The sequence below is a fragment of the Thermobia domestica genome, chromosome 14, assembly GCF_964235325.1.
Source record: "Thermobia domestica chromosome 14, izTheDome1.hap1.1, whole genome shotgun sequence".
NCBI lineage: Eukaryota > Metazoa > Arthropoda > Insecta > Zygentoma > Lepismatidae > Thermobia > Thermobia domestica.
In genome coordinates this window covers 102,135,540-102,151,399 of record NC_137467.1, presented here as the reverse complement: position 1 = coordinate 102,151,399, position 15,860 = coordinate 102,135,540, and positions in this window count along the sequence as shown.

The following is a 15,860-nucleotide window of genomic DNA, read 5'->3' as shown; positions in this document are numbered from 1 at the left end:
GGAATCCTGAACATACGAGCTTTATGTCATGCAGATAACTTGAAAATTTAAAAGTGAAAATGGATAAAAGTAAGTAGACATATTGGACTTGAGTGAAGTAAGATGGTCTGGAAAATGTGTGATAGTATCATGAAATGATACAATATTCTATTTGGGTGGCGTTGCCGAGAACGCTATCGTGATAGCAATGAAAACTGAAGTAGCAAGAAGTGTAATCAAAGTCGAATACTGCAGCACGGATTTGATGTTTGTAAAACTAAGTGCAAAACCAGTGAACATTGAGATAATATAAGTGTAAATACCAACAACCGACCATTATGGTAATAAAATACAAGTAATATATGATGATGGATGTGACATATTGCATCAGGGGGGAAGAGATAAGTCCAACGCGATAGCACTGGAAACTACCACCGTTTAGTAGGATAAGGAGCTGCGAATAGGTAGAAGAAACGCATAGTACTAAATGCTTATTGACTGTTGATATGGTGGTGAAGAATACGTGCTTTAAGGAAAGAAAACACAAGCTGTAAACGTGGAAAAGTTCAAGGGAAAAGAAAAGCTATATTGTAAAGCAACGTTTCAGCAATAGTGTACGAGACGTAAACACACTACTAGGAACAGACATTGTTTGGGATCACAATCTTCTAGTGACAGAAGTTCAAATCTGGTTAGTCAATCAAGAAAATGGGAAGAAATATCAAAAATGGAACTTAGAGTCACAAAAAGTACGGACGGTGATTTGAAAGAAGAGATTGATGTAAGATTATGTGTATGAGATGGTATGGTAGGCAGCGTAAAAAATAGCTGGGAAAAGGTAAACATTTTTTACTAGACATACTCCAAAGAAACATTGACAGGATGAAAACAGCACCCAGAAAACTAAGGATAACTGAAGCAGTTCTTAAGAAAATAGAGGAACGAAGAAAGGACAAATTAAAGGACATCAAATAATATAGAAGTTTTAATAATGAATTGAGAAAAGATGCAGACAAAACAAAACAAAAAAAGTATATGGATCCTGATTTGTGCTATATGAAAGTATATAAAAGTATATGAAAGTATATCCTAATTTGTGCTATATCATTCGATATTCTTCTGATATACGTACACAACATTTCAATAAAAATATCCTGAAAATAAAATTATAATTACTTCAAAATCGTTGAGTTGAAATTCAAAAATAAATGAACCCCCACGTACATGGTGTAGGTTCACACAAAGTTCACTTGGCGGGAGCAGGATTTGAACCCAGGACCCCATGCACGAGATGTGAATGCTCTACCACTGACCGGTAATTGAACCAGGTCTCCAATGCCAAAGGCACGTACGCTAACCGCTTAGCCACGAAAGAGCTTGCTAATAACTGATATCTTCCATTAACGCTAGGTTTGTTTTCTTATGTATGATTTGCTGCGAATGTGACGAGTAAACATACAGATGATAATGACTTGATGTGGACGGTATATAAATTAATATCTTCATTCTTGACACAATTCAACTTTTAGCCATGCATCATGTCATAGTTCCCTGAAAGGAAAAGTATGTTCGCTAGGTTGCTGTTAACCTGCAAGTAAACTTAAGGAATGGATTGAAAATACGTTGAACTTTTACCTGATTAAAAGAAAAATAATTAAAAGACGGACTACCGTAAAATACTTTTTTGCTGCTATTCATTATAATAAATCATGTTGAGCTCTAGTTATTGAAAAGAAAACATTTTCTTGGAGAAGTAAGAACTAAATTCCAAGAAATTTTTGGGACACTTCGTGCGAAGAAGATCCCAAAAATAAACTATCCTTTGTAATTTTTTCCTAAAAATGACTTACTACTCTTCAATGGCGCCGACTTTCCAAAATTTATCTGGGTGCAGTGTCGTGCCTTTGGGGGGCTAGTGGGGCGAAGGCCCCAAGTGCCGAAGTAAGGGAGCAAAAATTCGGAAGGAAAAAGAAAACGAGGAAAGGAAAAAGATGTCTTGTCGTATGTTGTATAGTGTTACTCATGTTAGGGAAATGCATGTGTACAGTGGGCCACAGAAATTCTTGATGTACAAAGTCCGCGAAATAGAACCAACTAACGCCTGCTCCAAGATTAATTACGCGTGGTAGTAGCTAGCACAGCAGCATGAAGTTTCCCCCACCTGTTAAAAGCACAAATCGTAAAGAGTATTTTTGTGCAGAAGTGGAGCGAAACGCTGGCTGATGAAACGACAGAAGGGAGTTTTGGATGTTTGTACTCACAGTAAACAGCACAATAACAGAAAAAATATACGCACACCAGAGGCGCCGATGAGAAGATAACAGTCAGGGGACTTAAATAAATTGTCTTAAGTAATCTTACAAAGCTACCGTTCATGGCAGGGAAGTGTTAGAAAAAACAGGGCCAGAATCATTTTAGTTAATACCAGTATGTTAAAATTAAATATATATATATATATTTTATGGAAATACGTATCTTCCTTGTGCTGTGTAAAATTTCCGGAAATTTTGAACTCATTAAAAAATCTTTTGTTCCGAGATATTGGCAAAACCCGGAAAATATAATTTAAATACTATTTCTTCGCCTGCCTGATACTAATCTTATTTTCTGTAACGTGTCTGCAGCCTATATCCCTTACGCGATCCGGGGTTTTTGGGGTATTTTTTAGACTTTCAGTCAAGCAGCTACTGCATCGTCATTATTTACCCTAGGATCATGGTTCGTACCTCATTCTCTTCACAATAGAACTGCCTTTCAGGCGGTACCATTTACATGTCTCCATCATGTATCTAAGGCGGGAAAATCCGAAAAAATTGATTTTTTGGTCTAAATATCTCTTTTCTTCAACTTTTAGACCCTCCGGACCCCTAGTTTTAACGCAAAAATCTGAAAAAAATCTGTTAAATACTACTCGGTGGACTGAATGTTTGTGCACAATTTCAATCTTCTAGGTGCAAAAATAAGCCCGCTAAAATATATATACCGACAATGCTCCATATTCCCCTATACAGAAGTATATTTTCATAAAAATTCCCTGACACATCCCTAATTACCGTAGGACTGTAACCCGCCAATCATTCTCTTCAGAATAGAACTGCCTTGAGACGGTATGACTAGCGTGTCTCCATCATGTATCTAAGGCGGGAAAGTCCCGAAGAAAGGGATTTTTTGGGTAAAAATATCCCTTTTTCACCTTTTTGCCCCTCTGGATCCTCCCTGTTGTAACGCAGAAATCTGAAAAAAAAATCTGGTAAATACTACTCGGTGGACTGAATGTTTGTGCAAAATTTCAATCTTCTACGTGCAAAAATAAGCCGCCAAAAAATAATGAACATAGGCTTCATAAGAGAAAATATATATTTTAAAATTATGACGCCATCACCTCCTATGTCTGGACGCAGGAAGGTGTGAAACCATACGTAACGTGTTCTACAATGCCTCTGGACTTGAAAAACAAAACAAAACAAAACAAAACAAAACAAAAAAGGGCGAAAAAGATCAAATAGGAGAGTTATAACGCAATGTACCATGAAACACCCGTATGGTACAAATTGTACCATAGGATTCCCAAAGGGATATACAACGTATTTCGCTAGCAGGAAAGATACTTAAAGCAACAGCTTTTAATTTTACTTTTTTAGTTTTCTGATATTTGATAAAAATTCCTCTATTACACTGCTCAACAAATTTTCACTTTTTATTTTTTACAGAACCGAAAGTTGCCAATCTTTATAGATTTCGAGGCGCTGAACACGAATATCACATTTAAAATTAGCTGGTAGCACAGGGTTGCCAGTAAATTTGGAATTTACCTTAAAAAATCATGTTTTTCACATTTATTTTCTTAGGCTTTACTCAGGAACGTATAGTTACGTCCGTATTTATCGTTGCGGAATGTGTGATACCTCTTTCTATTCGTTGATGGATGACTGTACTTTGTGAAAATTTAACAATCTTTCTGGTAACCGTTACAGTTGGGAAATTTTAGACCCATATATTCGAAAATAGCCTTTTTTTTAGAGGAAAATCCGAATTTTTAATTTTTTTTACTGGCAACCCCGCAATAGTAAAATTATAATTTATATTTGAAAAGTAACCTGTCAATATTGGCAATGTTTTCTGCAAATGTCGTAATGATCTAAGCCCGCCAAACTGTGAAAAAAATATTATCCCTTTTACCGAAATGCCGAAATTTTCCCTACCTTTACAACAAAATGTAATATTGACTTCCGTGTGCCGAACAGAACTATAGGACAATACATTTAGACAATTTAACTATCATTTCAGTAGTCTGTACTGGGGTGGGGGATTTTATGTACTGAAATATTGCACGAAAAATTCCCTTTCTGCAAAATTCCGACCATTTTTCTGCCTACAGCTGGCAATCCTGCAATAAATAACTGCACTGGCAATCCTCGGATAAATCATAAAATATACGTTGACACCAACAAATTATATTCTATTCACATCCACACACAAAAAAAAAGTTTTTCCCATGGGATGACCGTATTGTCAAGAAATTTCGAAGAGGTAAATGTTACACGTACTTAGAGAACAAATGAATTGCATTGTTGTTATAATAGCAATATACAAAGAAGTGTAACAACGGTTTTGCTGCAGTCGTTAAGCAAGTTGTACTTGTTGGATCTGGCAACAATGCGTAAAGCTCACTCATGTGCCCACGATCCAATCACTTGATCATTCGACAGACTGAAAGTTGATGGCGGTGTGCGTGTGTGTGTCCGCGCTCTCTTTTACTGTACTGTAATGTGTGTTGGTTGAGAGGTGGTTGGTGGTGAATGTATATACAGTAAAATACTTGAATTAAACTGTGAGTGTATGTGTTATTAGAGCGAGTGTCGGTTTTCATGAAAATGCCCCGCACCTGCAAGAACAATCCTGATAACTTTTGTTACATTTGTGCAAACGCTATTTGTGGTAATAGAAGGCGACCACTTACTGATGCACTAAGGAAAGCCTATTCATTGTATTTCTGTTGTCGAGTGGGAGGCCAAGACAAATCTTGGGCTCCACACGTGTGTTGTACGTCGTGTTCTTCCGTACTAAATGCTTGGATGCATGGGAAAAATGTCTCCATGAAGTTTGGCGTGCCTGCTATTTGGCGTGAACCCACAAATCATGTGTCTGATTGCTATTTTTGTATGACCCCGCCCTTGAAGAAAGGAATCAATACCAAAAGGAAGAGAAATATCGAATACCCTGACATCCCATTTGTAATTCGCCCTGTGCCTCATGGACAAGGACTGCCAGTTCCTTTTCCCCCAAACGCAACAATATCAAGCAGTGATAGCGAGAATGCTGATGCTACACATCCAGCTGAAGAAGTGCATCCATCCACCAGTGTTGTTGATCCTTAATTTACGCCATTTTCATCCAGCGAAACACACAAAATCACACAACGTGAACTCAGTGATCTGATTTTGGTTTTAGACCTCCCGAAGTGTAAAGCTGAAGTGTTAGCCTCACGACTGAAGCAGTGGAACCTTCTAGCTGAAACAGTGCGAGTGTCAGTTTTTCGGGATCGTCAGAAAGAACTTGAGAACCATTTCAGTACTGAAGGTGACATTACATTCTGCAGTGATGTTGAGGGTTTGTTTCATGACCTACACATATCATACCCTGTACAAACCGGACGAGTGGAGACTATTCATAGATGATTCCAAAACAAGCCTGAAGAGTTACTGTTACATAATAATAACAACGAAGGACCGTCCATCCGTGTCGCATATGCTGCTTTAGCGAAAGAAACGTACACTACGTTGAAATCTGTTCTACGCGTCTTTAGTTACAATCAGCATGAATGGCTAGTATGTGGAGATTTCAAAGTAATTTCGATTTTGTTGTGTTTGCAAGGAGGTTATACAAAGAATTGTTGTTATATATGTGAGTGGGACAGTCGCGCAAGAGATAAACACTATACACAAAAGGAATGGCCTTTAAGAACAGCTCTGATCCCTGGCTCAAAGAATATTGTCAATAAACCTCTAGAAAACCCTCAGAAAATTGTTCTCTCACCACTGCATATTAAGTTCGGGCTTATGACAGCGTTTGTAAAGGCAGTAAACACGAATGAAGCAGCATTCAGATATTTGTGTATGAAGTTTCCACGATTAAGTACAGAGAAGATCAAACAGGGAATACTCATTGGTCCACAGATACGCCAGCTCCTAAATGACCCTGACTTTGAGGCCACTCTAACCCCTAATAAGCTGCATGCGTGGCGTTGTTTCCGTAATTTGACCACATTGTTCTTGGGAAACAAGAGAGCCGACAATTACAGGGACCTTGTGGATGAATTAATTATCAAAACATTGGCTGCAACACGACACTGAAAATGCACTTTCTTCACTCACACTTCGATGTCTTCCCAGAGAACTGTGGTGCTTTCAGTGATGAACACGGCAAGCGATTTCACAGGGATATTTCTCTCATGGAACATCAATACACGGGTTGGTGGACAGCTGCAATGTTGGCTGACTTCTGCTGGACGCTACAGAGGGATGCTTCAGACACAACCTACAAGAGAAAGACAAAGATACGGCGCATTAATTGAAAGTGAGTGCATTCATTTATCCTAGGCAATAAATTTGTGTACAATTTACTTTTGTACAGCAATAACGAAGGTCCGAGGACCAATTTATTTTTTTGGCCAAAAATGTAGTATACAGGGAAAATTTGCGGTTTTTCAGTTCAAAGGATAATATTTAATCTCAGTTCGGTCTTATTGATGGCACATAAAGTTACCAGTCTTAGAACAACTTTTCCAGCATTCTTTCCAGTTATTTATTGCAGGATTGCCAGCTGTAGGCAGAAATAAGTCGGAATTTTGCAGAAAGGGAATTTTTCGTGCAATATGTCAGTACATAAAATCCCCCACCCCAGTACAGACTACTGAAATGATAGTTACATTGTCTAAATGTATTGTCCTATAGTTCTGTTCGGCATACGGAAGTCAATATTACATTTTTAATGTACATGTTGTAAAGGTAGGGAAAATTTCGGCATTTCGGTAGAAGGGATGATATTTTTCTTCACAGTTCGGCTCGCTTCGATCATGACGACATTTGCAGAAAACATTGCCAATATTGACAGGTTACTTTTCAAATATACATTATAATTTTACTATTGCTGGGTTGCCAGTAAAAAATAAATAATCGGATTTTCCTCTAAAAAAAAGGATATTTTCGAATATATGGGTATATAATTTCCCAACGGTACCGGTTACCGAAATGATTATTAAATTTTCAGAAAGTACCAGCTAATTTTAAGTGTGATATTCGTGTTCAGCGCCTCGATATCTATAAAGATTGGCTACTTTCGTTTATGTAAAAAATCCACTGTAGACCAGTGTTGTTTGTATGTTTTTCGAACAACCCAAAAAGAGAGATGATCTTATTTACATATACACACATACACCACACAAGTGCGTAAATTTGAGCAGCGACAAATATATTAAAGAATTTAACATGTGAAACTTCCGTTCCTTATTATTAAAGACTAGCATAATACTCGTTATTCACATGAGGAGAATACGTTTCATTTTTTGTATAAGGGGCACCATAACTGTCACCAATGAACTTAGAGACCCCAAAAACTATGAACTCGATACTAGTATCAGTCATTTTCAAATACTTTTACATATCACCCTTCCTCTTTAGAGGTGAATTTGGATTGAAATGGCATCGGAAGTGTACCCGAAAACTATGGATTCGACACGAATATCGGTCATTTTCGATCATTATATATATATATATATATTCCTTCTTCCCCGCCCCCAAGTTACGAGGATAAAATCTGATTTAAACGGCATCGGAAGTGTTATTGTTCATTTCAGCGACCGCAAAATTATGAATTTGACACTAATATCGGCCACGTAAAAGAAGAAGAAAGTTTAAATGTCGTGGAAAATACACTTTTCCGAAGTTGGTGGGGCTCTGGCAACACTGTTATTTGTCACACGCAGAAAGGCACAAAAGTTACCTCGTTGAAATCTGTGTTCCATAAGCTTTTCAATGAGGTATGACTTATATCTCTGTGACAGTTAGGGCCGTAGCTAGCACTGCCAAAATATTTCGAAAAATATATAAAGGATGATTCTCTTAGGAAACGCGTTGGGGTTTTTCTCACTTGGTGTTGAATTTTAGCCCTTCATTTCTTTTACATGATTGTACCCTATGGCTGGCCTACACGTGAAAATATTTTTTTCTCCGTACGACAAGTAACAGTATTGCCAGCCTCTCAACATTTCCAAAAACAAATAAATTCTCGTTTTTTTAAAAAAAATATTCTTCTTCTTTCTCTAAGGGTTTGGCACGGTGGACACAAAGGTTAGCTGGTTCGAATCTGTGTTACATAAGTTTTACAACGAGTATAGTTAAGGTCTCTGTGACAATTAGAAGGGGTACTAGAGCCGCCAACGTAAAGGTCTATGATTTTCATGAAATCCCCGTCGGTCCTGAAAAGGTTTATGATTTTAACGTTCTTCGTAAGACAGTGTATGTGAGTTTTGTCTTTCAATTTTGTATAACACGTGTTTGGTATATAATATGCTTACTTATTATTAGAAATGATCCCTAAAGTGTAGAGATTTTTAGCTTTTTTTCGATAAAGTGAAGAAAATTCATCTTTTGTTCTAACTGTTAGTGAAAACTGTAATAAAAGTAACCAAATTATTTATAAGTGCTAATTTATAGCTTATGGTAAACAGAACAGTAGAGACAAAAAATATTCCCCAAAATATTTAAAAAGTCAAATAAGGATAAAATGGTGGTGGCGTCCTGTGGACCCCAGTGTGACCTCCGTGTCACAAAAAAATAAGTGTGACCACGGAGAGTTAAAGAAATGCATTCTCAAAAAATTAGAAAGAAACATACTCAGTGGTCACAACTAGTAGATTGATGTAGGAAATTCGTCAAAGGCGCCGGGCTAACGGTAAATTACATGATTTTACGTAATTGTAATCGTTTTGAGTTGTGTTACAAGCTAGAGAAAGTCGTGTAGTCTTAATTGATTGACCTAAATGGAAGACACGCAAAAATACAATACCGAATATTGTATCCATAAAGCCAGTTTCAAAAAAAAAAAAAAAATAAATAAATAAATAAAATAAAATAAAAATAAACCAACACGTAAAAGTTGGATCTGAGATGTATTAGTGAAATATTCCTTAATACAATGTATGTAAAATTCAGCTAAAAAATGTTCCAATTAACTACTGTAAGTCAATGTCTATGGAACCCATAAAGTTCAATAGTGCGTTCGTAAACTTCTCCAGTGAATAACATAGTTAAAAGTTGATAACGTTCCAAAGTTTAAAAATAAAGCTCTGTAGTATCAATGAGGTATGCAGTGCAAAAACCTCTATTGGTTAGAGAAATCTCATATTTAAAATATAAATATATCAGGAAAAAGCCTTAAAATACTGAAACGTAAATACAAAATATAAAAGTAATTTCCACAACAAAAATGAAATGTCTAAAGCTAAAATATGTGGAATTCTTACAGTTTGAATTTTTCAAAAAAATATCTTAATGAGCAGTTAAAACATAAACAAATGACATAGCAAAGACGTGGGCTAGAGTTCAAGTTTATGAACTATTAACATTTGTAGGATCACAAGGTATGCTACACTACGCCTCTAAAGAGTTCTATGTACATACAATTCTGTAGGAGAAAATTCATGTTTACATCAAATCAAACTTGTCTATATAAGTTTCATGGGACATTTTGATAATAGTCATACATATTGATACAGATAATACGGAAAATAAAATGAAAACGTGTATATATGGTAGGGTAAGATACTTTTAAAGATCATCCATAAATAATAGTCAGAAAAATAAAAAAATACTTAAAGTTCTATGGGAAAATGCATATATGTCTACAATATGCAGCGTATTGAAATCCGAAACACTGAATATTAGCCTGTAGCTTATGTAAAATAATATGTTACAAACGGGACAAGTCAACAAAAAGCAAGTAAGTAAAATTCTTCCGGGTACATCCATATACCCAAGCCTTAATCAGGGATCGTACAAATTCAAATAAAAATAACTCAGGGTTCAAATATGTAATTTATTTCTACTGTACAGTATCTATCTATCTATCTATCTATCTATCTATCTATCTATCTATCTATATATATATATATATATATATATATATATATATATAACTTAACTGAACCGTCATATCAGGTATTTCGTAGTGAGCACTAGATGCCACCATGTGCGTATTTAATACTGAATAGCGGTAGCACTTTCGTTGCAAATAATTATAATAATTTGTACAGTGTTTCATAAAAATAAAAATAAATTTCAGAAATTACTCTCTTCCAAGTAGTGATAAATCGTAAATAAGGAGAAAAATTGCATTGCCGCATCATTTTACTAATAAGTTCATGTATGCATATATTTCATATTTGAAGGCTGTAGTTAGAAATTATATACAATGTGCGGTCCACCTCTCCATAAATGTTGCGGGCGGAAACTTGTTTTAAAAAAATGTAATTTAGCTAATTATGTCGTCTTTTTGCCTGCTAATATTATAAGGCCGAAGCATATGGCTTATATTGTAGCATGTATTGTACACACCTATTAAACTTTCAACCTAAATTACACCGTCTTCCCGGGTATTCTAAGTATTTCAACGTTTGAAGCATGTGTCTGTTATTTCTATTTTCAACACATCTGTACAAAATAATTCGAATCTGCACATGTACTTGATCAAATATGTTAACATAATAATAAGAAGCCTCATCGAATATGATTATAATACAAATCTCACAGATGTCTAAGTACTCTTTTCATTCTCATAAGTTCTTGTGTGATTACCACAAACACATCTATGAAGTTCTCAACTTCACGTCTATGCTCGTACCGGTTAAGTTAGCGCAGTCCATTGTGTATAATCAGGATAATTAAAACAGAAAACAACATGGATGCAAAATTATTTATTCAAAATACTCCATCAAATTCTAATCCTGGAATTATTTCCTTGTGAGAGCGGCATATATAATGGAAAAATAAAAATTTTCATAATTCTAAAATAAAATCCTGCACATGATTTCAATAGCGTTACATATCAAGCAAATGATCAGGTCATATAGGATGAGTACGTGCACTGTACAAAATATAAAGCACGAAAATGGGTATGAGGTTGAAGCACTAATGTGAAATAGAGCCATTATTTCATTCCGCAATCAAAACGAGCGTTGAAAAAATCCATATACAAACAATAAACGCAAAAAATGTTTCATTCCTCAATATCTCAGAAGTTTCAAAGGTACGTTCGTAAGTAATACCCTCTAAATTACAAAAATAATATACTTCAGTAATGTTAAGGCTAGTCATGAGTATTTTTGCTTGTTATTATCACCCTCGTTGTCAATACTTGTAAAATAGTAACATCAATAAATACAAACTTTTTTTCCTATATCTTATTCCACAAAAGTTTGTATTTGCCTGCTTTCAATGATACATCTAAAGTAAAATATGGATTTCTCTTAAGGCAAATATCGGTTAGCATAATCAGTAGTATAATATTGTTTCGTAAAATAGTAAAAATTTACCAAAATATTCCAGACACGTGTGTATCAGGTTGGTCTCATTTCGTAATCATTTTCGTCACCATTGAGTTCATTCTGAACTAGCTTATGTCCCAATCTGTAATCTTATACGTTAACACAATTAAATTTTGCCTTCTAATTTTTACAAAAACAAAATACTAAATATTTTTACAAATAATAAATGTATAGTATACATTTCAGTGTTCCTAAATACATGAAAAATCACATTGAATGAATTAGCTAATGGTTTTGAAGAAACCAGTTCAATTCCTCGGTAACGAAATCAGACAAACTTATAATGTTTCCGAATACGTGGAGAATCGTTATGTCCACTGCGTTCTTAGAATTCAAGTAAACGGTAAAGTAATAACTAACAATTATACTTATTGATTCTCATATGTGCCAAATACAAACTTTTTAAATAGTATGTTTCATACAGCAAAAAAGAAGATAAAAATTTTCGAGCCATTATTTATCTGGTTCTTTGGAAAAATAAAAGGAATTCCCAAGCAATGTCCAAAGTTTTAATACCCCTTTCGAAATTGAATATGTGCGTCCCCACATTCAAATACGTTAACGAAATCCCATACTAAACAGCTCTTGCGTATAAATTTAAGTATATCTATACAGATAAGATACTTTTCTTTCTACTGTATATCAATTCAATATAATTCTTTAAACTGTATTATTAAATAAAATTTTATGTCAAATAATAAAAATACACCAGAATGTGTGTATGCAATCAGTCAGATCTACTACCATAACCACCAAATCAATTTGGTATAGTATTTCGCAATTCCATACAATTCGATAAGTAGCCAGCAATACAACCAAACGCAAAATTGCAATAAGTTTTCAATTAGGAAAATCTTGTCTTATGCCATGTCATGTATTCTGCAATCATTTCATCATTTAAAAAGTAAATTTTATTTAAGTGTCCTCGCCATAAATCCATACTTCCATTATTTAGAGCATAGTAAATAGATTTGAGGCCGAAGTTCCAACTTTCGGCGGTAGATGGGTCTGAGGACATTGTCAAGGATTTTACTCATGATAGGTAGATGACTGCACGAGCGGTTTATTCAGTACTACCAAATATAAAGTTCGGTCCGTCAATTGCCTCGATGACCTAATCAGTAAGTAATGGCTTGGTAGTAGAGTTCAAAATTCTCCAAGCCAACAGTAATTATTTTCATATAATTTAATATCAACACCGTCAACAGGAATAATAATAATAATAATAATAATAATAATAATAATAATAATAATAATAATAATAATAATAATAATAATAATAAATGGAAAATAATCATCCAATTCAAATGCTATGTCAGTGTAGAGCAATCCATAGTCCCAATGTAATGAAAATGAGGGACAACCTAAGCTTTTAAAAGTACGTAGTTCCGAATAGCATCCATGTGTATATGGACCACGTACAGTAATTCCAAGTGCATATAAAATATAACCTAATGGAAAGAGTTAATAATATGCCCGGTCCCAAAACCCGGCAATAAAAGTAGCATAGAAAACTGTCATCCAGTAGCTATATTACCAACAGTTGCAAAGATATTTGAAAGTTTAATTTATGATCAGGTCGTGTATCATCTTAAATTTTCAATTTCTATACATCAACAGGTTTTCTTTAGAAGCGATCCACGATAACTAATCTCAACATCATTTCAGATTTCAAAACATCATCCTTCGATAACAATGGGCAGGTAATGTAATATACACGGTTTATCATAAAGCACTTGATACTGTGGATCCTGACATATTAATACAGAAACTTGCCACTTTCAATTTTCTGCTATGATAACTTTTTTCAAATCGTACTTAAGTATACGCAGAGAATCCGTTCTATATAAAGAATTTAAAACTAAAAGCTTTCATGTAAATTCGAGAGTCTCCCAAGGATCTAATCTTGGACCTGTTTTGTTTTTATTATATATAATTGATCTGCAATTTTATATGCATAACTCTCACAAATTACTCTTTGCAGATGTTTAAAATATTTGCAAATGTCAAATCTATATATTACTGTCTACTCTTGCAACAAGACCTGACTAATATACTAAACTGGTGTACTACCAATAGACTTGAAGTAAATATTAATAAGTGCAAAACCATTTCATACAGTAGACGTGAAAAACGTGACTTTGCTTATTCGATCAATGGAATAAATTTTAAAAAATTAGATACAATTAAAGATTTATGTGTGATATTTGACAAAAAATTAACATTTGCGCATCATGTGGCAGATCAGGTGGCCGAACCAAAGATGCATATAAAAATCTTGGGTTTTTTATCGGAACGACCAAAGAATTTATAAATGGTAACACTTTAAAATTGCTTTATTTTTCTTCCGTAAGATCCAAAATTGGATATGCCTCACTTATTTCGAACACTTCTGTGAAAACACGTAGCGAAAAAGTAGAGCAGACACAAAGCAAATTGATACGTTTTATCACGTACAAGAAGACAGCACTTTACCCAAAATAGAAACCTTATGATAATTTACTTGATAACTTTACACTTGAGGCACTTGAGCAAAGACGGACGTTGAATAACCCCATTTTCTTACGGAGACTTTTGCACAACAAAATAAGTTGTATAGACATAACTGCAAGAATAATGATACCGATTCCATCCCTCAAAACTCACAAGGGAAATATTGGCCTATTTTACTGCAGAAATGCACATACAAATGCACTGAATGTCACCTACATGGAGAATTTTTGCTACATACAATAAAATCAATAAAGAATATGAAGATGTAGATATATTTCATTGTTCAGAAAAGTCATTCAAAAACTAGTATTGAGTGTTCTGTAGAAAGAGGTAAATGTATTATTTTAATTTAATATTCCGGGTTCAAGCATCAGGTTCATTATATATATATATATATATATATATATATATTGTATTCAAGTTTTACGTTATACTGTAACATTATAAATTTAAGTTCATATATGGACACTGTAATTGGGCAGTAATGCCTTTTGTGTTGATAAATAAATAAATAAATAAATTACTCTTTCAGCAGGTTTGCTACAACAAAAAGTAATTAGGTAAACTTTCTCTTCTCACGTAAGCTATATATAAAAGAACCGATAAACAGTAACATACCATTAGCACCTCGTGAGTCAAATCCATAAAACTAACCGCAGCGGGCGTAGCGGGCTGGAATCATGCAAATATCCAAAGCGACCGCTATTCTGTAAAAGAAAGCTGCGACGGTACAAAACGATAATGTCGTCAGCGGTCAGGTCTTACACATGTCACCAAACTTATCCTAATCTCATTCAACCTTGCTAGGAAACAGTTAAACTGTTGTAACAATCAACCAATTAAGACTACATGACTTTCTCTAGCTTGTAATACATCTCAAACCCATTGCAATTAAAAAAAATGCAATTTACCGTTTGTGCGGCGCTTTTGACGAATTTCCTACTTCTATCTACTAAGCCATTTGTTTGGTAAAGCATATGTGTTCCTTTGTAAGTATAAAAAACTTATCATGCAGTTATCAATGTGTCCGCTAAAAATCCGAAGACGGTTACAGAAGAAATACATATGTTTGGCTGTGCCTGGCGTTAGAACATTAATGACGGAATGCATGGAACAGAAAGATTTTAGAATGCAAATGTTTATTATTCCAGTAGCAATAGCAGATAATAGTCTTTCATACAGAAAATTAAAAGGAAAGATTCCTGGAGAAACCCCAACCCGCACTCTATTGATTCAGTCACGTTACAGTATCATTAATGATTAAAATGGTTGTTTTTCCAAACAAAGTGAGAGAGGAAATATTCCCTGTTTAAATTTTGTTATTTCATCATACGATATTTGCTTCGTTGTCTATGAAGCTCCAGTGAAAGTTGCAAGCCGCATAGAAAAGAGAAGTAAATTTGTCAGGGGACGGAGGAAGTTCCGCACAGAATACGTGGCTATACGGCTGGGGCTACGTAATTGATTTTTCTTTCATTGACGGTTCTCTGGAATTTCCACCAGAATGCAATTTATTGTGGACAGAAGAAAGAAGAAGGTCAAGTTCACCTGGAGACCATTGCATGGCGATTCATTAAGCCATTGATTTATAACAGACATTTTCTGAGAAACGGATTTTCACTCTATTGTACCCTATCGCAGATTTGTTATCAAACTACAGAAAGTATTTTGTGCTAAATAGATAAGTATAAAACAATGCATCTCCGTTAGCCTATAAAGAATTTAGTATAACACTCGGGGAATAGAAAGACTGTTTGTCCGTGAAGACGAAATTTCTTTTGGGGAC